The 27,345-nt window shown below is 41.9% G+C and overlaps 1 protein-coding gene across 3 annotated transcripts in view; it reads left to right on the top strand.

Moving 5' to 3' along the window:
- Positions 1–27,345, top strand: part of CRIM1 (cysteine rich transmembrane BMP regulator 1) — a 184,175-nt gene that overhangs the window by 41,280 nt on the left and 115,550 nt on the right. The window contains exon 2 of one of the 3 annotated variants that reach the window (XM_066611540.1): positions 16,682–16,791. The exons of the other annotated variants lie outside the window; for them this stretch is intronic. The gene's annotated coding sequence lies outside the window, so the exon portion shown is untranslated. The remainder of the gene's footprint in view (positions 1–16,681; positions 16,792–27,345) is intronic. 3 annotated transcript variants of the gene reach the window in all.

The raw sequence follows: 27,345 nt of genomic DNA on the forward strand, positions 1-27,345 counted from the left end.
GTTTAGTACCTAGTCTTAGGCCGAAGCAGTTTATTTCAGTTGAACTTCTAGAATTGAAGGCCTGAGATTTTCTTTCTCTAGACTAGATTACACTGTTGGATACATTATTTCAACTGAAGAATTCAGTAGGCAAACAGTCTAATTTGAGGTTTTTGTCTGTGCAGTAAGTGGAATGTGTTTTTATTAAGATCTACCATAGTATGACTACCTAAATACATACAGTAGTTCTTTCCTCTTTAATTGTACACTTGAAAATACACAAAATGTTAAATATAAGCAAAGTTATAAATGAACAGTTTTAATATGAAATGTCTTCCCACAATATAGAGACAAAGAGGCTGCAATTTACCTGGCAGACTCTTGCGTATTCAATTAGGAAAAGCGATAGCCCTTTTGATACTGCTGATTTGTGAAGTTTTCTGTTGTACTCTGTCCTCTAGGCTTTCAGTTGTTTCAAATACTAACCTCTTCAAATGTCCATCATGTTTTTGAAGTAAGCCAATATCTCCTAAGTGATGAGTAATTAGCAATATTTTTCTGTCCCCTTTGTGGTATATGCTTAACACTTCTGAGGAAAATCTTGAACTGAGATGGAAGCGGGCAAGGTGGTACCTGGTGATTTTCTTGATTGACAATTCTTTTGCTTCCTGGTAGGTGGAGCCAGTACACTTAGTATAAGGACTCAGTTGTAGGCTGAAGGAAGAGGAAGACTACTATTAAAAGAACTGCTGGTAAGTTCTTCTTTCTTTTGTACAGATCATACCAAAGATGATGCAAAGGACTTGCTGCATGTCAGATTGAAGGCTCCTGATTGAGGCATCTCAGGAAGCATGCCACATGTACAATAGCAACTCTAAAATGAGTGTATATGGCTATATTTGTAGGTGTTTAAATCTGTTAGTGAGTACGCAATATGTGTCCTAGACACACACGTTACTTATGGTAGTCTTACAAGTGATCCTGTGAGTCTTGTATCGTGGGTGCATAAGTTGAATTGATCCTTGGTATCTTCCTGTTTAATATTAGTTTTAATCATAAAATTTCCATAAAGGAAACCTTCTAATTCAAACCTGTCTGCATATGTACAATTATATGCACGAGGGTATTTTTAGATACTAGGGTTTGCTTGCAGGAAGTATATAACAGCTGAGCGTACAGTCCATGGCTCTGTCAGTTTTGTCTTCAGTCTGCATTTATTCATAAAAGTAGTTTTGTACTAAAGCTAGGTTGTGTTTTTATCTGAAAGATCTTTTCTTCACCTACCATTTCTATACTCTGAGTGATGTGATTTTTCCAGGAAATGGATATGAGTTTTCCTTCAGTCATGGACGTGGTCTGGTCTCATTCTTTTGGGAGGGGGAGAGCTTCCTGAGTTGGGGACACAAAGCTTACTCTGACTGTGATATGTTCTGAGGCAGATCTTGCTCTAGTACTGCATGTGTTAATCATTTTCATTTTATTTTGTCACATGTTTATACCGCCTTTCTCTGGGGAGCTCAGGGAGGTGTACACAGTTCCTCTCCTCCTTTTGTCCTCACAACAACCCTGTGAGGTAGGTGAGGCTGAGAGTTGGTGGCTGGCCCATAGTCACTTGGAAAGCTTCATAGCTGAGTGGGTATTTGAACTTGTATCTTTCAGGTCTAAATTTAACTCCCAATCCATTACACCATCCTGGTTCTCCAGTATGTTGAGCGGTAGATGCTGTTTTGCTTTTTGTTGAAATTGTTTCTGAGCATTTCCCCTATCCTTAGCTGATATTTCATTAATGACAGACACTGCGAGAAGACAGTGTATGAGAGAAATGTCCTTAATATCAGTGAGAACTTTTTTCTCAGTTCTGCTTGACTAAATGAGATCTTAAAGAAAATTGCATGAGGAATTGTAGTAAGATAATAGACAAAAATGATATACAATCCTTCAACACTTACAGAAATAAATGGGGCTTGGGTGTAAATGCGTTTGAAAAGATATGGCTAGTAGTTTTAATTGGAGACTTTGGCAGGAGATGGGCAGAAATGTGGAAATTTTACAGGCATTGTTCGTACTTGCTGTAATGCAGCTTTTGTTGCATGTTCATAGGTTTCATAATAAGTCTTTTTTAGAAAAACAGTGTTATCAGAAAAGTCTCCTGCTGATACTGATGAAAAAATGTGCTGCTGTGGTAGATTAACTAAAGGTTGCATTGTGACCTGTCTTACAAACCATACTATTTGTAGCAGTTATTAATAGTCTATAATAGGAAATAGTACTCTTCTTATGATTACATTATGCTTGTGTATGTATTTAACAAATTAATATTTGTTATTTAAAATTATTAATTGTGTAAATTAATAAAGAGTAACAAAAGAATCCATAGTTTGATTAGAACATGCTGTTCCCTGAAGCAGTAACTACTTGACCTTTGAATGAGTCTTTATAGTGGCAAACAAGCTGCTTTGGAAAGAGTGATAATCTCTAGAACACTATTGTCTTACTTTCTAAACAATGTTACATACTTTTATCAGTTAATACTCAGATACTACTTATTGATTTTTGGATCATCCAGCCTTGCTTTCAAAATTTTTGACTGCATATTGTAACAGCAGTTGTTACAGGAGATGTTGATCTTGTAATTACCATGTTAAATTTTATCACTCACACGCTATTGCACCATACCTTTCTGCAGCTTTCATGTCTTGTTGCTGCAGCTGTGTATGCTTTGAAAGTTGTTGAAAAGCATGTTTGAAAGCATTGTCTTGCGTTCACTAGAGTACCCCTCTAATCTTTGAAATATTGTCTATTTTTATTTACTACTTAGAGACTTCATGCTATTATTAGTATCTAACTTGACTTCTTATAGTGGAAGCTGCAGTTAAATATTGTCAAAATACTGTTGTCCTCCTGTTAATTTGTCTGTTTAAGGAGTAACTTCTGATTGAGCACACTTCCCATTAGCACATTTTCATACATGCTTAGAAACCAAATCAAATGGGATTTTGGGCTGTTCCTGGCATAGCATCACTCATTATTCTTTTCATTTTATATTCTAATACTTGTCAGAAAACTAATAAATTCTATGAAGGCCTGAACAAATTAAGTTGCATTACTGTGGGTGTCCTTGGCATTAAAATTAGATTGGGATGGAGCATTTACTTGACTGACCTCTCTGCAAGTTGGGTATCTTTTGAAACATTGTCATTGAAATTGGTGTAAGCATGACTTGTTTTAGTTGTACATGCAGTGGGTAATGAATATATCTGATAGCATTCTTCCTTATATCTTTTTGTTTTTAAAACTTTATAACATATATTTTTAGGTGTGCGTGTATACACACACACACACATACATACAACTAATCTTAATTTAGGCTATGTCAAGATCTGTATTTTCTTATAGTTAATTTAGCATTATGACTGGAATATGGGAACAGGAGAGCACAACAGTAAAATGTACCATTTTACTTGTTAAGGATATTAACCTTACTTGAGAATCTGTCACACAAAAATTCTCCACCCAGAAATGCCCGTAGTCAGAATTTGGTATTTTTATGTAATGCTAATGCCAGTGTTCCTTCCTTTATACTCTTGCTAAGCTGAAGAACAGAATATGCAGGCAAGCAGCCTGCATGCTAGAGCAGTGATTCTCAACCTTTCTCATCTCAAGGCACACTGACAAGGCACTAAAATTGTCAAGTCACACCATCAGTTTTTTTTACAATTGACAAGGCATACTGCACTAACAGCAGGAGCTTGCATTCCTTAGTGGCCCTAACTAACAAATGACCCTCCCCCAAACTCCCACGGCACACCTACAGACCACCCACAGCACACCAGTGTGCCACGGCACACTGGTTGAAAATGGCTGTGCTAGAGGGTGACTAACTGAATGTTAACAGGGAGCAGGAACTCCTGCTTCCTGCTAATGGTCAATTAGTTGCCCTTTAGTGTGCATGCTGCTTTCGCTTGCATTCTGTTTAGCAAGAATGTAAATAAAGAAATGCTCATGCCACAAGCATGACTACAAAAATAAGATACTTGTAATGGGTGCATGGGGGGATGGCTCCCAGTGTAACTGAATCCTCAGGTACAGGTTCCTGGATACACACATTCAGGAGGTAGGTTTCCATTAACATACAAAGTCTACCTGCACACTAGAGGGACACAGCCAGAATTTTGTTCACTTACTTTCTTCTCTGTTGCATGCAGGCTGCTTGCCTGCATGTCATGTTCCTCAATTAAGCAAGAAATCTTCCTCTGTTAAGCAAGAACATGCATGCTTCCACTGCTGATAAAGAAGAGTGAAGGTAATGGGCACAGTGTATGTACGTTTGTATGTGAAGAATTGTACTTCGTATCGGTTTCCTCTGTATCCAGTATCTATATCTGATATGGTGGGTATGGATCCGTCAATTAGCCTCTGATTTTTTGTCTGGGGGGTTTTCCTTGAATTCTTCCTAATTTTGGTCTTCCCAGAGCTCACCTCTGCTTTCTTTCTATGTTTTTCTGTAGTCTGGTAAAACTAAATGAGACCTCTGTCACTTTTCTCTCTGGCAACTTGATGTTCTCATTTCTTATTTTCCCTGTTCATTTCTCATATGCTCTTTCATGTTGTCACATGAAACTCTAATGAAAGAAACAGATGGCTAACTCAGGGCCCAATCCTATCCAACTTTCCAGCACCAGTGTAGCCATAATGTAGCCCTGAGGTAAGGGAACGAATGTTCCCATATCTTGGGGAGGCCTCTGTGACTACATTCCCACCACAGGCTGCAGTGCACGACCCATTGGCACGGCTTCACCGGCATTGGAAAATTGGATAGGATTGGGCCCTCAGTGAGGGTAAAAACCCTTAACTGCAGAATTGAGACCTACAGTTATGATGATTTGAAGTTGAAAAATAAAAAAAAACATGCAAAAACATGGAGCAATTTCTGACATTGGATAGGTAGAAGCAGTGGAAGTTTCTTTCCAGGCTGTTTTGTAGTCTCTTATGGGCATGCCTTATTTAAAATAAACTTCATTTTGACTTCAAATCTTTTTTGTGTGTGAGGATTGCTCAGGAGTGATAACTATTTGTCTTAGTACTGGAGTTTACTTCAGTGGTCCTACTTTAATGAGTGTGTTAGAAACTACCTACAGAAATTACAGGAAGTTTATGCCATTTAGCTGGCTTGTGCGCATTTTTATTAGAGGAATAAATGAGCAGATATGATGGCATAGTAAGTCTGATTATGATTATGATGTAAAGTTGTTCAAATGGAGTGCTGAAAACGTTTTGTTACAAGACAATCCAAAATGTTTCAATGCACCTTGAGTTTAAACAGCTCTTCAGAGAAGTATAGTATTTTGTGAAAATGTTTTCAAGAAGAACGGTACAGATCTGTTCTCCTTATCTGCAGATTTGGGACTTACAAATTTAACACACCACAGGTTCCGAACCTGTGGTGAAGGGTTGGACCTGAGCTCCCGTATGTGATCAGAAGTGTATTGCAGTTGTGTCTGGGAGACTTTCAGAGGCCCATAAAGGCTTCACACGGTCTCTGGAGGCTGTGTAACAACTCCACACTCAACTGAAGAACATCTCTGGTCATGTCCAGAGGCAATATTGGACTAATCTATGCATTTTCTTATCCACATATTTCAGTATCCACAGGGGGTCCAGGAATGGATCCTCCATGGATATTAGTTCAACTGTATAGCATTCATCAACTCTAGGAGGTTTTCCAACAACATTCTCCAGGAAATGAATACTTTATGAATCTGTATGTCCAGGATGGACATATTTATGCTTAAAATGCATTTTGGGAATTTTTTAATAAACCATTTTTCTTTGGTAAATATTTCTTTACCCTGCATGTGATTAATTTGTGGAACTCCTTGCCATTGAATGTGGTGAGGGTCTAGGTGCCTTTAAAAGGGGGTTGGACAGATTTGTGAATGAGTATGCATCACATGTTACAAGCCATGATGCAGGTCAGCGCTTGCCAATTTTCTGGGGCCTGTGATGCTCTTCTGTGCTGCAAATGCAGGGCAGAGATCCCAGAAGAGAGGGGCAATGATGTCATCAGTTACTCAAAGATACGAAGAGTCCGATGCAACGCTGCAAAGGCCAGTAAGAGGCTCACGGTGGGCAGGGGACATTTCCCAGCACACAAAAATCATGTGCAGGAACCCTTACCATCCTTTGCAGTGTCGCATTACAGCTCTTGCTACCAGCAGGCAGGCAACCAACAACACCCTGTGGAGTGCCTTGCAACCCCCTTGACTTTATTTGTTTGTAGCAGCTGTGCAGGCCTTCAGTGTGGACACAGGGTATTTAACCCTTTACCTCTGCATCATATTCTGTCAGACATAGCATCCCAGAATTGTATAGTATTCATCTGTTATGGCACTTTAAGAATTAAATAGTCACTTCAGAGACACAATTGTTGACAGGAAATGGCTAATCAAACCCTCCTTCTCAAAGTCATGGGTCCTGCACAGTACATGAGTAAAGGTTAGCTTTAAACTACACTGTTGCATGAGAAATGTAACATAGTTTGGGTCCAATACTGTCCATTTTAGCAACAAATTTTGTGTTTGCAACTTTAACTTTTTTGATGTTTGTCCTTCATTGTACCACTTCACATGGTCCACCTATTCAAAGTGGTTGGTTGGCAACCTTCAGTCTCGAAAGACTATGGTATAAGCCTACAGCACCCAGTATTCCCAGGTGGTCTCCCATCCAAGTACTAACCAGGCCTGACCCTGCTTAGCTTCCGAGATCAGACGAGATAACTGGCAATGACATTATCACTAGTGACTTCTGAATCGGGAGGCCAGATGTAATGCAAGCAACACCAGTAAGAGGCTCAGAATGGATGGGAGGGCATTTTCGAGTATGGTAAAGCATGCTTTGGAGCTCTGCCCGCTGAGCCAAGTCTCCTACCACTGTTTGTTTTGTTGCCTTCCTGGTCTCTCTACCAGTCAGCAGGAGTTCAGGTGTCCCAGGAGTGAAACCAGAAACCATGTCAAGTACCACTGGTAGTACCCATACGGCTGGTTGAGAAATACTGTTCAAAGATGTTAATCTGTCTGCTCATGACCTCTCTGTGACATGCATTAGAACTGTTTCCACAGGAAAAGTAGTGCTTCTACAATATCTGCTGTTTTGTGAATTAAGATTTTAAAATACACTGCAAATACTTGGGGAACGGCAAGAGAGATCCAATAACAACATACTCCAGTATGCACATCTCACTGGAAATAAGTCCAACAGGACTCAGTGGGACTTGCTAAACATGCCTGCCCTGGATCACACTTCTAGGTTTGTAGGGTCAGGGTTGGTGTGTTCTCTTTCTCTTATAGGTTCACATCTTCCCAGTTTGTGGTTTGGAATGTGTATGTGTATCTAAACTATCATTCTTCCTTGGTATAAGAAAAACTGTATTTTAAACTGAACTTTATTTTGTTCTACCTGCCTGTACACCCCCCAACAAAGAGTGACACTTTTCAAAGATATTCTGTGCAATCTCTCCCTTTAATCCTTAGACTTCCCAGGAAGGAAAGCGTGTTTAGACTCTTTCTCTTCCCCCCTCCCCTTGGTATCCAGAAACCTTCATCTTTGTGGGTGGTTCCATTTTGGCTACAATTCTATCAGAACAGGACTGAAAACTTTAGAAATACATACAGGTGGGGCCTCGTTATCTGCAGGGAATCTGTTCTCAAACCTCCCACAGATACTGAAAATCGTGGATAATCAAATCTGTGATCTTCGGCCCTGCTAAGCCCTTCAAAAGGGACCAAAGCTGTGCTCCAATCGCCTCCAGTGGGCTTTCTGAAGCCCCCAGAGGCAGCACACGTCCGCCTGCTGCCTCTGCAGGTTTCAGAATGTCTGTTTCGGCCAAAAAAGTACCACTTCCAGTCTCCCTTGGGAAACCAGAAATGACATTTTTATGGTTTCCCTTGGGAAACAAGAAGTAGCATTTTTATTTTTGGCTGAAATGGCCATTCTGAAGTCTGCAGAGGCAGCAGGTGGATATGTGCTGTCTCTGTGGGCTTCAGAAAACCATCCAGAGGCAACAGGAGCACAGCTCCAGACTTCTCCAGAGGGCTCAAGTGGGCCTCTGGTGCCTCCAGAGGGCTCAGGTCTGGCTCAACACAGGTCCAGAGGATGAGCCAAATCCATGGATGCATAATCCATGGATTCAGAGGCCCCACTCTAGATAGATCAAGTTTGACTCAGGAGTTGTTGTTGGTCATTCTGCCTCAGCTTATTCAAGTACAGTTCCTCTATATTCTACAGCGCCTGAATTATTAGGTCTGTTGTCCATTCATGCCATGAGGGCATAGGCCACATTAGTCATATGGGGCAAAAGAAGGTAGTTGTAGGAAACCTTTGTATCATAGTAGAGGGACCTGTGTTGCTGGTCACCCTATTTGGCCAGTTTGCTTCCAGAAAGCAGAATGAGCTTGGCCCTGCTTTTCAGTGCTTTGGTGTCATGAGAATGGAGGTAAATGAAGGCAGGCTGGACTGAAGATCTCTTTCCCAGCACCATGGTTCCAATATAAAAGGACTTCAGGGATTGAATTAGGAATCACTGGTGGGTTTTTTTCCTTCTCTGAACCCTTTTATGTCAAGTGTTGAATGTGGTCATAGGCCTGTCAATCTTTTATGAATGTCTGTGAACCTCATTTGGTTTGCTGGTTGACGGTTCTGAGAGATGATGATGGCTAGGATCCTGAAATTTTCAGTTGCTTTGTAGCAAACTCAAGCAGTTTGGTCTCAGTAACATTTGCATCTTTGGTCCACATAGCTTCATCTCTTCCTTTCTCTATGTGTTGGTTCTTTGTCATTATACAGGCTACTTAAAATGTCTAATGAGTCATACTTGTTCCCTTGCTCCTATGTTTACAAAACTAGTTGTCTTGCAATACTGTTTTTATCCCAGTTTGGTATATTCTGGCTCCCTTCTCTTTCTCTGTCTTCCTGTAGGTATAATTGTACTTTCCATTTAAAGTTGTAGGAAAATGGATTATAGTGTGTATATTTGGTTGTGTGCTGAAGTAATATCCACTAGCTTAACACAACTTTGTACAGTAGACTGTTCACACAAGTTATGGTTTTCTCCTGAGTGCTGCATACTTAATAATACCCAAGAGCTTGAGGATGGGGATCAGGGGTGGTGTTGGGGGTCTGCCAGGTTTGACACTGGCCAAGGGCTCACCTGGCCAAACACTCTTGAATCCTCAGTACAGTAACAGTGGTTGCACCTGGTGTGCTACTGATTTGAGGGGGGGCACCATAAGGAGCTCAGTCGGGGCCCTCAGTCACCTGTTGCAAGTAGTGATGGTAATGCGTAGAATGCAGTACATTTTTGTTTGCTTTTGATTAAGTGTGTTCAATTAACTTTTTAAAAATCATCCCTTTTGGATGGAAACAGATCAGTTTTGTCTAGCATGTTATGATACAATTCTTTGGTATCCAGTGTAGTTGGTACGTTCATACTGTACAGTCTGAAATGCTTCACAACTTCAGCTAACAAAAATGCATCAGGTTTTGCCTTGCTAGATTTATTCTTCCATTCTGATCATAATTAATTGTGCTAGTGTTTTGATGCATATTGATGGCATTTATATAGTAGCTAAAAATGTTCAAATTGCTTAACCTATGTTCTCAGAAATTTTACCATCCTTGTGCAAAGATTAGTCTAATAAAGTCCACACATTGGAGATAGGGAAACTAAAGCTGAGAGTTCAGCCCTTGTCTAAGATCACTTAAAAGTTGATGGTTGAGGTGAGAGTTGAATTTGAAACTTACTAGCACATTTTTATCACTCTTAACTACTATGTTACGCAAGCACTTAATCTGTTAACTACTCTGGGTCTTAACAATTCATCCAAGCACCATGTCAAATGGAAATGGTTCATAAGAGTGGTTAGAGCAGGTTTTGTACGTATGTGAAAATCCTTTTGTTGGAGATTTGCCATAAACTGAACATCTTGGTGTTGCTTTAAAATACTTGCTTTTTGGACAGCTTTTGATAGCTAGTATTAAGGTGATAGCTGAGCGAGCCCCAATAAATTGACAGTGTAAGCTAGAAATTTAAGTAAAATTCAACTGCTTAGAAGTACTTTTATGAGACTGTGCTCCCAGGACTAGAAGTGTCTGATCAAACTATGTAATGATACAATCAATATTTACTATATCAAGATTGTGGCATTCAACATAGTTTTTAAAATGTAATTTTCTGTGTATGTTATTGAAATGGCTTAGTTATGTAGATGTTTTTAAAACATTTGTACCCCAATTTTGCCACTTTCCACTGTTTTAAGAATTTTTTTGTGTATGTAAGTGCAATGTTAAACAATGCTCTTTCATCATGGTTACAGTGCCTGAATACAGATGTATACAGCTGGTTTTAGATCAAAGAACTTGACACTGTCTTGCTCCTTTTTGGGACTAATACAGAAACAGGACAATTTATGGTGGGGGGAGTGACTAATGTTTTGTCTGAATTGCTAACTCTTGAAAGAATTAAGGAAAGAATCCTAGTGTGAATGAGGCGTTACATATTTAATTCTGAAGCTTGAGTTGCTTATACTGTCCTGCCTGAGAAGGCTACAAAACAGGTTCACAAATCTCTGGAGCAAACATATTGTTTTGGAATGAAGCATGTGGATAGAGAGAAGCTCTTTACACTCTCACATAATACCAGAACCAGGGGACATCCACTAAAATTGAGTATTGGGAGAGTTAGGACAGACAAAAGAAAATATTTCTTTACTTGGCATGTGGTTGGTCTGTGGAAGTCCTTGCCACAGGATGTGGTGACGGCATCTGGCCTGGATGCCTTCAAAAGGGGATTGGACAAGTTTCTGGAGGAAAAATCCATTACGGGTTACAAGCCATGATGTGCATGTGCAACCTCCTGATTTTAGAAATGGGCTATGTCAGATGCAAGGGAGGATGCAGATGCACCAGGATGCAGGTCTCTTGTTATCTGGTGTGCTCCCTGGGGCATTTGGTGGGCCGCTGTGAGATACGGGAAGCTGGACTAGATGGGCCTATGGCCTGATCCAATGGGGCTGTTCTTATGTTCATGGATTTTACATATACTTCTTAGAAGACTAGTTGGTCCACATGGCTGCTTTCCTGATTGTTGCAGATGAATTTAATGCATTAACTACACTGTAGAATGAGGGAAAACTATAGTTTTAGCTTGTCTAAACTGATGTTAATGTGGAAATATGTTTATTAACTTTCAGTTGAAATTTTTTACCCCTGTTTTAAATTAGAGTGCAAGGTGATATGTTCAGGAATGAGATTGTGTGCAGGGCCATAGTCCTGAAGCCTGCAAACCCTTCCCCATTCCACGGATTCACAACCCACACTTACAGCTGCTAAAAGCAAAACCACTGGACCATTTTATCCATATTCTCATGCATCATATGATTTGACTGTGAAAAGTAGCAAATGGATTCCAGTTGTTAGATTGAGAAAAAAGATTTTGTCTTTTTCTCTGCTCTTAATGAAGTTGTGTGAGTAACATTTATAGAAGCAGCTATTTGGGTGGCTACTAGTAGTATTGAGAGTAGCTAAGAACATATCAATGGAGCAAAAGTTTTTAACTTGGTGCTGCTGGGGGGGGGAGTAATGAATCTTGTTTCTAATGTATACAGGAGTGCATCACTTACCAAAATGTTCTAACTAGTGGTGAACCATATATATAATGGTCCCACGGTAGTCAGTGGTCTGGGAGTCACTCCTGAGCCCTCCGAGAGCACTCTGAAACCACCGCTCTGTCACCCACACCCCTGAAAGGCTGTTTTCAATTCTCAACTTGCTGGCTGCTCTGCCATGCACCTGAAAGGGCTCGCTGCTTCAGGAGTCAGAAGTTGCCCCAGTGGGCATCGCGCAGAGTTAGCTGAGATGGGCAGTATTCTGGCTTGTTGCTGGGCCAACAACTAACCTTGTGCAGTGCATGCTGGGGCAACTTCTGGCCCCTGGAGCGGGGAGCCCTTTCATGTGCATGGTGGAACAGCCAGCAAGTTGAGAATTGAGAGCAGCGTTCAGGTGCATGGATAGCAGTGGGGTGGTTTCAGAGTGCTCTGTATGGGCTTAGGACAGGGGTCGGCAACCTGCGGCTCTAGAGCCGCATGTGGCTCTTTCAGCTGTCTGCTTCAGCTCCTCCCGGCGAAAGTGGCAAAGGGGTTAACAGGAGGCACCTGTGTTGGGAGGGCAGGCTGCTTCCCTCCACCCCCTGAGCTCACTGCCCTCCTCTCCCTTTACCCCCACCTGCCCCACATTGGTTTCCCTTTTCAATTTTGCCCGCTCTGCAGGCTTAAGCTCCCTGTTTTTCCCTTCCCCCAACTTTCCAGCAGGCTCAACCAATCAGCATCCAGCAGGCTCCTGGCTTTTTCGGTTGGAATGGCTCAGGGCCCTTCCTCACTGGCTGACCACCAGCCAATCCTGAGCTGCCTTCCTCCTCAGCCATTGCAAGAGCAGGTCCCCACTCAGTGCAAGGGGAGGCTTTTCCTCCACAGCAGAGGAGACATCCTGTGTGTCTACTCAGTAGTAAGCCCCATTAGAGCAGATGAAGCTTACTCCCAGGAAAGGGTGCCTGGGATGGCAGCCTTGGAGCCTGCTCAAGGCCAAGCGCAAGGACGGGTGAGTGGGAGCCCGCGCAGGTCTGTTCAAGAGTAAGCCCCAATGTAGTCCCTGGGCTACTCCCAGGAAGGTGTGGAAGACTGTAGCCTCAGCCTCCTCCTGTGCAGGTCTACTCACAAGTAAGCCCCACTGTAGTCAGTGAGGCTTCCTCCCAGGAAGGTGTGGAGGGCTGCAGCCTCAGCCCCCTCCTATGCAGGTCTACTCACAAGTAGTCAGTGAGGCTTCTTCCCAGGAAAGTGTGGAGAGGACTGCAACCTGAGAGCTCCAACCAACTTGTCTGCTCAGAAGTCTGATTGTAGTCAATGGGGCTTGCTCCCAGGATAGTGTGGAGAGGGTTGCAGCCTGAGTGAGGGAGGAAGGCAGGCAGGGCAGAAGCTAGCCTGTGGCCCCCCCACCTCTGGCTTCTTCTCTTCCCCACCTCTGGAGTCTGTGTCCTTTTTTCCTTCCAGGAGGGTGCCTCTGGAAGTTGGGGGGAGTTTTTTAGTATCCATGTAAGATAAGCAGATGTCATAACCGCCATATGTATTGGAATCCTGGAAGATCTGGTGAGGAGGTGTCAGCAGTGGCCCCTTTAAGGTTAAGGCCTGGGCATCCAGCAGAGTGTGCTGCACAGCTGCAGCCACTTGAAGGCAATAGGGCCCTCAGGGATATAATGGGCACCTGAGGAAGGGGGCGTGGGTTGTAGAAGGAGTGCAGGTTGGAGGGGAGACTGACTGGGCTTATTGACTTTGACTTGGATACTCTGACTGATTTGACTGACTTACTTTGGAATCTGACCTTGGACTGTGACTTGGCTTATTGACTTTGGACTCTGCCCTGGATACTCTGACTGACTTTGTGACTAACTGCTGGAGACACCGGAGTTTGAAGTGTGGCTGCTGTGCCCAAGGCCTGCTGAGGACCAAGGGGCTGCTGTAGTGGTGGGAGGCTGCTGGCAGGAGAGAGGACCTCTGCAGGTTGAACAGGCGAGCTACCCTGGAGGTGGGGTCCAGCAGGACTACAGGGCAGAACCAGGGTCATTTGTTGGGGGAAAGAAGGGGAGCTAATTTGCTTAAAGTGGGCAAAATTCTCCAGGCAGAGAATGGCCTTGGAATCAGGCAAAACACCATAGAGGACCAGGCGTCTGATAACACAGGACAAGAATATATGACAAAACTAACTAAAAGCTACAAGAGGGGGCTACATTATAAAAATGGGACCTATAAGAGCATAAAGGTTTAAAAAAACGATATATGCAGTATTATCTTCATTTTAGATGTCAAAAGGGTCTTGTGGCTCCTGAGATTTTTTTTTCCTCCGGAAAATGGGTCCAAATGGCTCTTTGAGTGTTTAAGGTTGCCGACCCCTGGCTTAGGAGAAAGCTTCCAGGCACCTGTTCGATTAATGACAGGTTTTGTATTCTTGTTAACTGATGCATACCTGTAGTCCTTTGACTTCTTAAATGGCAGTTGTATTTGGTCTCTGAACTGGATATTCGTGAAAAGAGCTTATATGTTGGGCAATTGATGATGAACACATAAAATAAATGCCCTTTTCCAAAAGGGATAAATATTGAAGGCATGCCTTTTTATTAAATTATCAAGGGGATTAAAAAAAAAAACTAGCAAATCTGTGTTAGCATTATAATAATAATTTTATTCAGCCAGTGTATTATCTTGATCTTCAGAGTAGTGCGCTTGATATGTTATACCAGCGGTTCTCAAACAGTGGGTTGGGGACGCACCAGTAGGTCATGATAGTGGTGTCAGTAGGGTTTGCGTCACCCAGTGTGGGAGGCCAGCATGTCACCCCCATGATGGACCTCCTCCCATGCAGTGAGTGGGGCAATGCACTGGGCAGTGGGCATGGTGATGCACCATCACCTCACCCCCGCTGGTTTTTTTTGGCTATAACCTTTGATTGAATAGAGATACTTCAGTGTGGTTTGTTTGATTGCTTTCTGCATGAAAGTATGCATCAAATGATATTTAACATGATGGTATTCAAAAATACCAAGATTTAAAATTTTTTGGCTAGTAGTGGTGTCACCACCTGGTGCAGCGCACCACCTTAGCAATGTCTTGGGTCATGACTCAATTTTTGGTGGTTCATGAAACCGACAGGTCAGAATAGGCTATGTGTATGCAGAGTTAAGAAGAGTCTCATGTGTCACAGAGACTGTTGGTTGCAGTATTGCAACGGAGAACTCTACCTATGACCTGAGTTTGATTCCAGCAGAAGCTGGTTTGCGGGTAGCAGTCTCTAGGTTGACTCAGCCTTCCATCCTTCCAAGTTTGGTAAAATGAGTATTCAGCTTGTTGGGAAAAAGGTAACATGACTGGGGAAGGTAATGGCAAACGCCCCACTTATAGTCTGCCATGGAAACATCATGGAAGAGACGACACCCCAAGGATCAGTAATGATCTGGTGCTTGCACAGGAGACATTTCTATCCAGAGTTAAACAAGCTGCTACTTGGGGAAGGGTTCTTTTTATCTTAAAAAATAAAGGGGTCGGTATGGCTCTTCAGAGGGTCTGGGGAGAGCTGCAGCCATCCCCAAGGCTTCAAAATGTTGAAAAAATTAAAGCCACTTTCTTTTTGGGATGAAACCAGAAGTGGGTTTTTCCCCCTTTTCAACATATTGAAGCCTTGAGAGGGGCTGTAGAATATGTTGCTGGCACCCCAGACCCTCCAGAGAGCCATAGCAACGCCCAGGTAAGTGAAAAACCCATGCCCGGCTATAGTGTGATCATAGTGATAGCTTTGCTGCTGATTTCTGGGCCATTCCCTTAAAGGAGAATGGACCTCTTTCTGGTTCCCCTCATGGGTTGTGACCATCCAGTTTGGGAACTACTGCATTAAACATCTGATCGCTCAGGAGGGAGTGTGTTTTCCCCTTACATTTTCTTCTCAGTGGGAAAGATTTGGGGGAAACAGGACTTTGGGGGATTATAATTTGTTAGTAGGGCCACTGGGGGATGCAAGGCCCTGTGATCAGTGTGGTGTGCCTTGTCAATTGTCACAAAACTGGTGGTGTGCCTTGACAATTTTAGTGCCCTGTCAGTATGCTGTGAGATGAAAAAGGTTGAAAATTACTGGTGTAGGAGTTCTATATGTGCTTAGGGTTTCCTTGTTGCTGGACTACTTCGTTTGCTGGACCTCATTGCTTTCAAGGGAATGAATTGATACACTGTTCCGTTGCACATGTGGGTCAAATCCATTTATATTTGTTCCCTAAAAGTCCCTAAACTGAAACAAAGTTCCATAAAATTCCATTTTATTAAATCCTGGATCCCTAAAATCCCTAAAGATGAGTATATGAAATTTCTTTGGAGCAATTTGTGTACATTTTTGTGATATTCAGTATAATTTTTCAGGCAAGTTGCTGCAATTCAGGCCCAATGTTGCATTTCTCCTAAAGTACCCTAAAATAGACCTGAATATGGCGTATGAACCCTGTGTTCAGTGAAAGAATTAGCAGTCAACATATATGCGCATTAAAATACTCCAAATGGAATACCTATTATTAAGGTCAATAATTTTCAGTGAAATGCATATACATTTCAGGCTAAATAAATTTTAACCTGATCCATTATACTAGTTCTAGGATTTGTTTCATGGTGGGCTGGACAAAGTCTGATTACCATTTTTTGAACTATCAAAGTGGCTTCTTGGCTATTAACTTACCATAGTCTTTAACTAGGACCTATGTTTAAGACAGTTCATAGTCATGATTATTTTGTGCTGTAATTAAGTGACATAGTCGTGACACGAACTCTAAGAATGTGCTTCATAATTAAAGCATTGATAAGACTGTGCGCTTCAGTTCTAGCCAAGTGGATCTCATTTCCTTGTCTTGGTATTTTTTTATGAAAAGAGCTGCAGAATGAAATTCTTATACCATACATCACTCTTAACATTTAAATATTTGATGTGTGGATTAACATATCTTTATTTAACGTGATATGGCATTTGGTATGTGTCACTTTTGCTATCAACATTCAAATGGGGCAGCAGCCTTAAATCAATTTCTTATCATTTAAACTTTCATTCTGTGTCTCTCTTTTCTGTTTAGGTCTTCGCCCCTCCCCAATAACCTGGCTGTAGAGTGGGATCTCTCCCACTTTGCTGATGACGTCTTAGATGGATCCATTGTGGGGAGGAGCAGCATCAGCAGTTCTGAGGGTGAGTAGAGGCTGCCAGGGGTTGGGCCTGGACTGTAGTGCCTCTCTTTCCCTGCTGTTTTACTTGTTTCTAGAAAAAGTAGTTTTCCTAGAACTGCAAGTAGAAAATTCTGTGTAGGAAAAAAGGAACACTCTAGCTCTTCTTTGTAAAGTGTAGCACAGTTGTGTGTGTTGCTGAGAATAGACAATGTGAGAAGCCAATGCAAACAACATTTTTCAAATCTGTGTACTTGGAATCAAAATAAAATCTTGTACCATACTTTACAAGACATGAACATTGTTCAAATAGGGAAAATGTAATGAAAGAGCAGAACATTCCTCTCTTTGGCATTTTGCCCTGTTGACCCCAACTACGTTTTTCTTAAATCTACTTTCTAAGCCAATACACTAGAGCAGGGGTCTCCAAACATTTTGGCCAGAGGGCTGCATCAAACGTCTGGCACGGTTTTGAGGGCCGAAAAAAAATTTGAATATACAATTTATATAAATTAATTAGAGATGGAACTTAGATGTGTTAATAAATGAATGAATGCTCATTCATTCAACCTCTCTGGCCCTTAGAACACCCTCCAGCTGCAACCAGAGCATAGTTCGTCCTATTTGGCAAAATGGGCCAGGGGCTTTCAGGGGTCAAGAGGCTGGCTGCAGGCCAGATAGAGGCTCATCATGAGCCGCATCTGGCTGCCAGGCTGGGGTTTGGAGACCCCTGCACTAGAGCACTGTTTCTGAAAGTGTGCTCCTAGGAGCCCTGAAGACCCTTCCAGGCATTCCACAAGTAGCCACCACCCCTCCAACAGGGGTTGCTTGCCTGTACCTCTGACCTCCCCTGTTCATGACTCTCCTACTCATTCTCCTCTCTTACAGCTCTTCACTGGTATTCAGTGTTGAACTAAGTGTTGTACTTCTCTGCTCCTGAACCAGTGCTTTGAAGTCCCTGACACTCCACACTTGTGCCAGTAGCGCTTCCCAAGATTCCTTTTAGGACTGTAAAGGGCTCCAGAGACCAAAAAGGTTGAGAACCACTGTACAAGAGAGAAGTTACCAAAGATTTGTTTTTAAGTGGGGTGTGAAAATGAATGTGGTTCTGTGAGGAGATATTGCACAGTTTTATTAAATATTTTCAGTTAGAAAAATTGGGAGGACTGCAAACTTTTTGGATGTTGATTAGAATTCAAAATGCTGTTTATACTGGATAAAACCAATTGAATGTTATAGCAGTTTTCCAAAGTATGATGTGAACTGTTGCACTGTGCAGGAATGATTTGACTTTTCAAATAGATTTAGGAATTATCACAGAAACTAATTTGCATCTACAGTTTGATGAAGAAAAGATAAGTTTTAAGTCAAATGGTGGAAGAGCTGTGCTTACCTTATGTAATCTTATTTAAGAATTAGTATGCAGTCATCTGGGTTTTTGGGCACTTGAGTGAACATTGCCCATTCTTCTGACCTCTCATAAATTTCGCTTCTTATGCGTGTTGACTAATTTGTGTTCTTAAATGTGCAAACTTGAAATTGGAAGGCTTAAACAAATTCAGAGTAAATGGACTTGCTTGACTTTTCTCAGAAAGCAAGTATTATATAAAATGTTTGCAAGGTTACTTTCGTTATCAGTGTTCTAGCATCTGATTAGAGGTTCTTCAAATGGTTTCACTTGGAGTGTGAAATTATTAGACGCCAGACTGCTGAAATTACAGCAGTTCTAGTCCAGGATGTTTGGTCAACCTTCCATACATCATGGAGATGAGGAGTATGTCAGTGGTTGAATAAAGCTTTGCAAGCAGAAGTTTCTGGATTTAATCTATAGTATCTCTAGTTAGGACTGGGAAAGACCTTGGAGAACATGGCCAATTTATTTTGACAATACCGAACTAGATGGACTAATGCAGGGCTTTTTAAACTGGGGTGTCATGATGCCCCAGCCTGTGAGCTCTAGCCATTTCCCCTTAAGGGGTGCAGGGAGCCCTGCACGAGGGTCTGCAGGGCCTCCCAGGTCTTAAAAAGTGAAAGTGCTGCAAATCGCACTCCACTTCCAGTTTTGCGGAAGTAGAGCATGATTGCTGCACTTTTACTTTTCAAGATCTGGGAAGCTCTGCAGACCCTTGCTCAGGGCTCCCTGCACACCAGGAAAGCTGCTGCAGGGACTGGTGAATGCATGCCAGTCCCTGCAGCCCCCTTAGTGACATGTTCCTGGAGATCACGGCACTGCCTCCCCCCACCCCCGTAAGAACTTACTGCGGTTCAAACTCTCCCTGAGAGTTTGAAAACCATTGGACTCATGTCTGACTCGGTGAAGGCAGATTTATGTTTGTTTATGCCCAGTGATGTTAGACTTCAATGATTGGATAAGAAGATAGTTCTTATAAAAGTCTTACCTAAAGTATGCCATATTTCTCTTATAGCCTTGTCCTTAGGCATTGTAGTGGTCTTTTTCAGATTGAACTCATAAAGAATTGGGTCCAAAATGCTCCAAACAGAGTGGCTTCATGAAGAGTATTTTCTTACTAGGCTTCAGCTAGAATGGCATGTTCGACATCTTGTAAATTGTGAATTGTGTATAAGATGGCAATTGCTATTAAGAGTATGAATTATCAGCATTTGTGTTTAGGTTTGGGTATAGTGGGAGAGACTCTTTTGACTTCAGTATCTTACTATCAATTAAAATTCATTGAAAGCATCATTTTTATTTATATCTTTGGATCAAGTTAAGTGTGCAATGGTTTGTAGGAAAGCATTCTCAGTGGATACTTTTTGAAGTGGCAGTATAATGGCACTCCCTAGAAACTTGTTGGAGTTTGTCAGTTCTTACATTGTAGCCCTCATGTGGGAGGCTTCTGGAAAAATTTAATGAGAGACTACTCATTGAATGAACGGTCTGTATTGTATGTAAAGTTGCATAATAGCAACGTACATTCATGGTGGTGGCTACTAGTGAGATAGAGGGTAGACCCCACAGAATTGTTGGGGGTATCTGTGATGTAAGAAATATTCGAAACCTGTCCTGTGAGTGATGAAACCCTGCATTCTCTCAAAGTTTTGACTTCTTTGAGCTAGTAGGATGGAATTCTAGTATTGTCTCAAGTTGTAGAAAACATGACTTTGTCTAAAGCATTAGATTTAGGCTACAATCCTATCCCCACTTTCCTGAAAGTAAGCCCTATTGACTAGAATGGGGCTTACTTCTGAGTAGATATGCATAGGAGTAGGCTCTGAGGCTGCAATCCTCTCCACACTTTCCTGGGAGTAAGCCCCATTGATTAGAATGGGACTTATTTCTGAGTAGAAATGCATAGGACTGGGCAAAAACTCAGCATCCCACCTGTGAAATAAGCTGGGACAGTGAGCAACAGGCGAGGGCTGAGTACAGAGCAGGGTGGTGATTGAGAACCGCTTCCTTCGTTTTCTTCCATCCCCAGGTGTTGGGCTGTAGCACTAACAATCCTAGGCTGCAATCCTTCTCACACCCAGGAGTAAGTCCCATTTACTATCATTGTTAAAATATTATATATAGTAGCTTGTTAAAAGTACGTAACATTTCCCCAAATGCAGTCACATACCATGGTAGCATCAAGTCTAATATATTAAAAATAAAATCTTGAAAAGAATGGGGACCCACCTGAAATTGGCTTGTGACCTACCTAGTGGGTCCCGACCCATAGTTTGAGAAACACTGCTCTATGCAATTTGCGTAAAATCACGTCATTTCTGGTTTTGATTTGGCAACATGCGAATTTTCCCAATCGCGAAAGAAAAGAAAGAAACCCACGCACATTAAACATGTTCCACCTGTATACTTTCATCCATTTTTTACTTTCATCCATGCTTTGGCCCCTAACCGGATGAAAGTACAAAGTCGTTCCATATATGCAGTGCGCCTCCTTATCTGTGGGGGTTCCATTCTGGAACCTCCTAAGGATACCTGAAACTGCGGAAATGGATGAATGCCTATCCCCTGCAGTCCGGGGACCACCCCCCAGAGGCAAGAGGAGCTCTGCTCCCCTCACCTCCAGAGGGAAGTCTGAACTCAGCAGAGGCCGAGGATGTCTGTCCCATCCTCTACTGGGCTCAGACTGAGTTGTATACCTCAAACATGTGACTTTGGGTTTCCTGGAAAAACGGGAAGTGATGCCTTATAAGGCATTGGGTGATCCAGGGAAGCTTCCCCAGGCCTACCAATGCCTTATTAGGCATTAAAAATGTCACTTCCAGTTTCTCCCCGAAACCCTAAATCACAGGTTTGAGCTATACAGCTCAGTCTGAGCCCAGTAGAGGCTGGGACAGACGCCTTCGGTCTCTACTGAGTCCAGACACCCTTCGGAAGACACACAGAGGGGTGCACGCGCTGGTGGACTGGACCCATTTCATGGATAACTGAATCCTCAGATATGGGATCTGCCGATATGGGGCTCCCCATGTACTTTCTAGACTTGATTGTGGAGAATAGGGGGAGAAAAGGTTATGCAGTTGCTATTTTCAGTAGTAGTCATACCTCTTGTTGCCATATAAAAAAACATTTTTCTGAGGCATGGAAAATAACTGTTGAATCTTAAAGTTACAAATAATGTATAGCTTTATAGCGCTGATCTCTTTTTTCTTTTCACTGTAAATTGGCCTGTGTTACTTGTAAACCAGCTATGAACTATTCTTCTAGTTCACAACTGGATTACGAGTGTAATGTGTGTTCCTGTTAGAGCAAGCTGAGTTGTTGAAGCTGACATTAAATCAAACAGCATAAATTCAGTGCCACAAAATCAGTAACTATATAGAACTGTTACTATGATACATGCTGTTCCAGGTGAACAGGATAGTTTTTCTTTCTTGTACACTTTATTCACCATTTTGTAGGCTGTCTTAAGGCAATTGGGTATATTTGCACAAATTAGGAAATTCTGGTATGCTCTCCTATGTGCACAACATTTATTAGCTTCACAAACATCTTCATGTTTCACTGTAAATAAAAATTGATAAGTTGCTGTAAGTATAACATCACAAAAACTTTAGATCTTTGAAGCTCCATATTTACTTGAAATATTATTGGAACTGCTAGAGAAGTAACTTGCACATGCCAACTTGCCATAGGCATCCAAGTTTGAGCTTCTGCCAAATATCTTGGGAGACTTCCCATTTTTGCTTAGCTTCTGTTAAATTAGTTCTGGCTAGTAGTTAGCACAGATGGGTGTGTACATGTGGAAGAATGTAACCTGTGATGCCAGTGTTGGTATGTGGGGACCTGCCTTATACTTGACCTGTGTAAGCAAGGCATATAATTTTCACACTTGTCTCAACAAGCAAGCTTTTATTAAGAAGGTTAAAATAACTCAAGTGATAGTGGACTATAGAACTTTACTACTTAAAAAATTACAATTCTTGCTGTTAGGAATAATATTTGAAATGATTTGGAGCAAAAGTATAATGCTTATGTATAATGTGGATCAATCTGTCACTTAAGGACATATGTCCTACTCTGAACAGTGTAAAGAAGGCAACAATAATTGAGCATGTTGTCTTTTATTTCTGGAACAGAATACAGGTGTGTGTCCCTTAGCGACCTACCGGCTTACGCTGGGATCGCATATACAACAACCACATGTGGTCACATGGTCGTTGGGAGCGCACCCCCACCCTCTGAATGCGAGGGAAGCTCAACTCCCCTCACCTCTGGAGGGTTGTATGAGGCTCCCAGGGGCAGCACACGTCCGAGCGCTCCCTTTGCAAGGCTCAGACTGAAGGACATCACGCCTCTTATGCTATTTCTGGCTTCCTCCATGAAACTGGAAGTCGTGCGAGAACTGTGTTTTCCCTCAGTCTGAGCCTTTGGGAGACTCAGCAACCCTCCAGAGGGGAGCAGAGCATCCCCTTCCCTGTGGAGGGTTCAGATTGCGTCAAGCGCTGCTTGACAACAGGGATCGCGTTCCTGATCCCCGTTGTTAACTGGTGCACAGCTGTACTCAGAAATGAAATTATGCCATATATGTACACTGCACCTGTTCCATATTTTAAAAAACATACTTTATGTATACAAACATACTGTAATGCCTCTTCTAATTAACGTTTCTGTGTTAACGTTCTCTATAACAATTTATCATTTATCTCCTTTTCTGTTAATCTAACAGTATTCATGATAGGTATTGAGTTTTCAAATGAACCATTTCCTTTTTTCTAACTGCTGTTTCAATTTTAGTAGTTACCAGTAGACTAGAGCTGGTCTGTTTTGTGACTTCAAAGTAGATTTAGAGGGTCATACCTTGTGATAGCTTTTGTTTTTATCACTTTTTCCCAGAATTCATTTACTTATAATTCATGTCTGGTATTGAATGGGCCTGGCTCTCTGTCATCTCCTGAATAAGCAATGGCCTTCTGGCTCATAAGCAAAACAATTGTTTGGCAATAGCTGAACAAGTTGTTTAGAGCTGTTTCATATAATGAGCTTTCTGAACATGATAGCAAACTGTAGCCAGTGTTGTGACTCCTTTTGCATGAACCTGTAGAATTCATGCACTGCATGTACACACACTAAAGTTTAATGTGTACTGTTTTGATTACAGTGAGGTGCATGTGAAGTCTTGTTCAACTGAAGGCTGAATGACTTAACAGTTCATGTTTTCTGATGTGTACTTGAGCAGTCAGTCTGCAGAATACTGTCAGAGTGTCTTGATATTCACAATTGATACCATAGTATTAGCATAGCCTTACAAACAAGACTTGAGGAAATGTACACCATGCTATTTGACTTGGTGTGACTGTGCTCTGTACTGAGCAAATGGCAAATCCTTGTGTGTATGGTTTGTGTTAACGAGCAGAGTAGAACAATGCTTGTTCAGCAGAAATTCAGCAGAGTGTTGGTTCTTTAAAGAGTGCTGGTCCTTTAAGACAGAAGGCAGAAAATGAATAGGGCTGATTTTATAAGACTGGGTATACAAAGAGCAATTACAAGCTGCACTGGCCTGCAAAGTTATGTGAAGGAACTGGTGGAAGCAGGGCTGTACAGAACCCTGCATGGGTACATCTGTTTGTAAACTGTACATCTCCTACAAACTGGCCCTAAGTTTACATAGCCAGCATAGGAGTGTCTGTGTTTCTGGGTTTGAGAACCTATTGGCTATCAAACTGTAGGATTATATTGGCACCAAGCACTACCCTTCTAACTATTTCTAGCAAATTTGCTATTTCTAGCAAATTTCAGGTTGTGAAGGGGGTGGTTGACACTGCTAAGCAATTTTAAGATAACCTTTTAAAGTGTTAGACTTCAGCACAGCACATGACATACTAATTTTATAACTCTCAGTTTTCATGAGACACTTGAACCCCACATTTTTCTTTTTATAAGAAATGTGTATGCCTTTACTGACAGTGACTGACATTTTATTGTGTACTTTAGTTTAAAGCAGGAGTCTCCAAACTCTAGCATGTGGTATTACATGAAAAGCCCCTTGGAACATTGCATGAAAAGTCCCAGAAGGCTCTGTGCCCCAATTTCCCAGTGGAAGTTGCTGCTAGGCACGGGTTTCTGCAGCTATCAGCTGCGAAGATAGTAGGCTGCAGCGCAGAATGGTAAGACTGCACCTCTGCCACTCCATGTCTGAGGAGCTTTTCATGTAACACCGGATCTGGCCCAGGGGCTGGAGTTTGGAGACCCCTGGTTTAAATTGTCAGCTGTGATTTGAAAGCTTTTTGATCTGTATTATCAGACAACCAAAATCACTCTTTGAGGACCTATTTAAAATCTTCCAAGTTTTCTTTTCTGAGTTAGTTTTTATTATGTCTCTGTCTCATTTAATAGTTTCCACTTACTCACTGTGCAGAATGTGCTCTGAATTTGGTTTTTTTCTGCTAAGCAAAATGATGGTGATCAGAATATAGAGCAGCATGTGATCACTGCTTTGTCATACATAGAGGTATTCTTAACCATCTTTATTTTTTACAGGTTTTGTTTTATGACAAAAATGAGAAGTGCGGAAAGCAGTGTTGCATGTTTTTATTTTGTTATCACTAAAAAAAAATCGCACCAAATCATAGTTCACTGCCTAATACAGTTTAGGTTTACTGCAGCACCTAACCTTTGCAGAAATGGGGGAGCACTATTAGCATGGTCTGTTTCACCAGAGGCATTTGTATCCCTATGAATTCCTCATGGCTGAGAGATCATCCCTATTTCTATAGCTAGCAGTTTTGCTGAAACCAGTTTCTGAACTGGAAAAAATGACCCAGGCCACTATTTATTTATTTTTATTTATTAGATTTGTATTCTGCCTTCCTCCCCGAAGGGCACCCAAGGCGGCTAACATGCTCACTCCTGTGTGCCCTCTTATGTCAGAACAGATAACTACCTGGTTTTCTTGGAAGCTTTTGGAAGCAATAAAATGCTTAGGAAGACATATCATAATGAATCTAACCGAATAGGGAACTATTTTAGGGAATGTAGCAGAAAGATGGGAAAGAAATTGTGCTCTTCAGCCTTGTGTCTATGTAGTTTGCCCATGGAACTTTTCTGAATGGTGAAAGCTGTTTACGTAGGGTGTCTTAGAGGGAACTTGGATGAATGAGTAGCTGATTATCTATCAAGATAGATAAAATTGTATCTGTTCCAACTGGGGCACCATTTTGAATACAGAGTCTGATGTACCCAGGGTGACCAGATACTATGGAGGATGCTAACCATTGTATGGAAAAGGGAATTTGGGCAGGTGCACCTCAACATGGAAAAGTTTAAAAAGCTGTACCTGCCCAAATTCCCTCTTCTATTCAATGGTTTAAACAAGGGATAGGCACTTTGTCCTCCATTGTATCTGACCACCCTGGATGTATCTGGATTTGGAACTGAAACAGTTCTGGTCATCTTAGGAAGAGGCTTATGGTAAATGGATCAGGACTTTCATTACTGAACCACTCAGCAGCATTTGATATTCTTGACCCATGGTATCCTTCACTGGAATAGAACTTTTGTGAAAACCGCCTTATAGTGGTTGCAGACCTTCCTGGAGAGATGATTCCTGAAGGCAGTGCTGGGAGAATCCTGTTCAACACTGTAGCTTTGGCTTGTAGTATCTCAAAAGGTTTCTCCTTGTCCCCCATACTATTCACATCTACATGAAGCTGCTAGAACAGATTTGTCTGGGGACTTGGAGTTATTTATCAATATATTCTTGACATTGCAATCTCTTTATCCTTTCCATCTCAGTTCAGGTAGACTATGGGGACTTTGAACCATACTTGAGATAAGTGGTGGGTTGGGTGAAAGCTTACAAGTTAAAAATAAATTCAGATGAATTAGAGCTGCTCTTGATTAAGAAAATTGCTGACCCAGGAATAGGGAGCAGTCTGTTCTGAATGAAGTTATAGTTTGCTCAAAGGATCAGGTTCACAGTGTCCTCCTACTGTGGATAAGAGTGCTTTAGGTTGATACCCCAGCTGTGCTGATTTATGGAGAGAGCACTCATTCATTGCAGCTTAAGTGGACTATTGCAGTGTGTGCTACATGGGTCTACCTTTGAAGCCTGTTCAGAAACATAACTGGTACAAAATGCTGCCATTAGAATTCTAACTCAACTTTTGGCAGCATGAGACTCTATTACAGTGGTTTTCAAACTTTGAGAGAGCTTTACTCCCTCAGGAAGTCCTTTAGGGGAAGGGGCAAGGGCAGGAAGTGATCCCCAGGATTGCGTCCCTAAAGGGGGAGAAGGAGGGTGCTTTCACTTGGACTCAGTGAGGGCTGCTGGAGGCTGCAGAAGGTATGGGGAGCATAGCACAGCCTTCCACATGGGCTCCCCGAGGCTTGTAATCTTGAAATGGAGTGATTGTAATGCACCTCCTGCAAACAGGAAATGCTTTGTGATCGCTCCCTTTCAAGATTCCAAACCTTGGGGAGCCCTGTGGAGGGCTGTGGGACTTTTTATTAGAGGCTTTAAATCTATTGTTTGATTGCCAGCCCTCAGTTTGTTTTGGTTTTTCTGCTCTCATAATTTTTTGTGGAGTTTTAAGCATAACATCATTCTTGTGGGCCTCTTTGAGTCTTCTCAGGCAGGATATGAATTTCCTTAACAAATTATTTGGTATTTTATAAAATATTTTGAATTTCATGATTTTCTCTCTTTAAATTCTGCATACAGGTTGCTTTGTGAATGGGGGAGGGTTTTCACTTGTTTAAGGGATCTGTTTCTGATTTAACCGAAACCAAAGAGCTATAATTTTGACCAGGCCTTGCTCACAAAGCCAAAATATTGGTTGCCTATCAAGTCCCACCTCCCTTTGCTACTTACAAACAGGAAGAAGAGATGCATGAAGAAGTAGTTGTTTGGAGAGTCACAACCAAGCATCTGTCAAACCAGAATGGCACAGATAGGCACTAAACCAAACCTCTTCCTCCACGCATCTCATCTTCCTGCTCAAGAGAATGAAGAGGAGATTGGGGGGGGGGGGGCTTGCTTGGCTGTTCAATTGTACTCTGGAGTCCAGGAGCAGGAAGACACAGAGCTTGCTTATTTGGGCATGCCGAACCAGAAACTCCCCACAAATGCGCAGCCCAGTCCTACAGTTTCAAGGTGAGGAGAAAAGCTGT

This window comes from Tiliqua scincoides, chromosome 1, assembly GCF_035046505.1.
Source record: "Tiliqua scincoides isolate rTilSci1 chromosome 1, rTilSci1.hap2, whole genome shotgun sequence".
Classification (NCBI taxonomy): Eukaryota; Metazoa; Chordata; class Lepidosauria; order Squamata; family Scincidae; genus Tiliqua; species Tiliqua scincoides.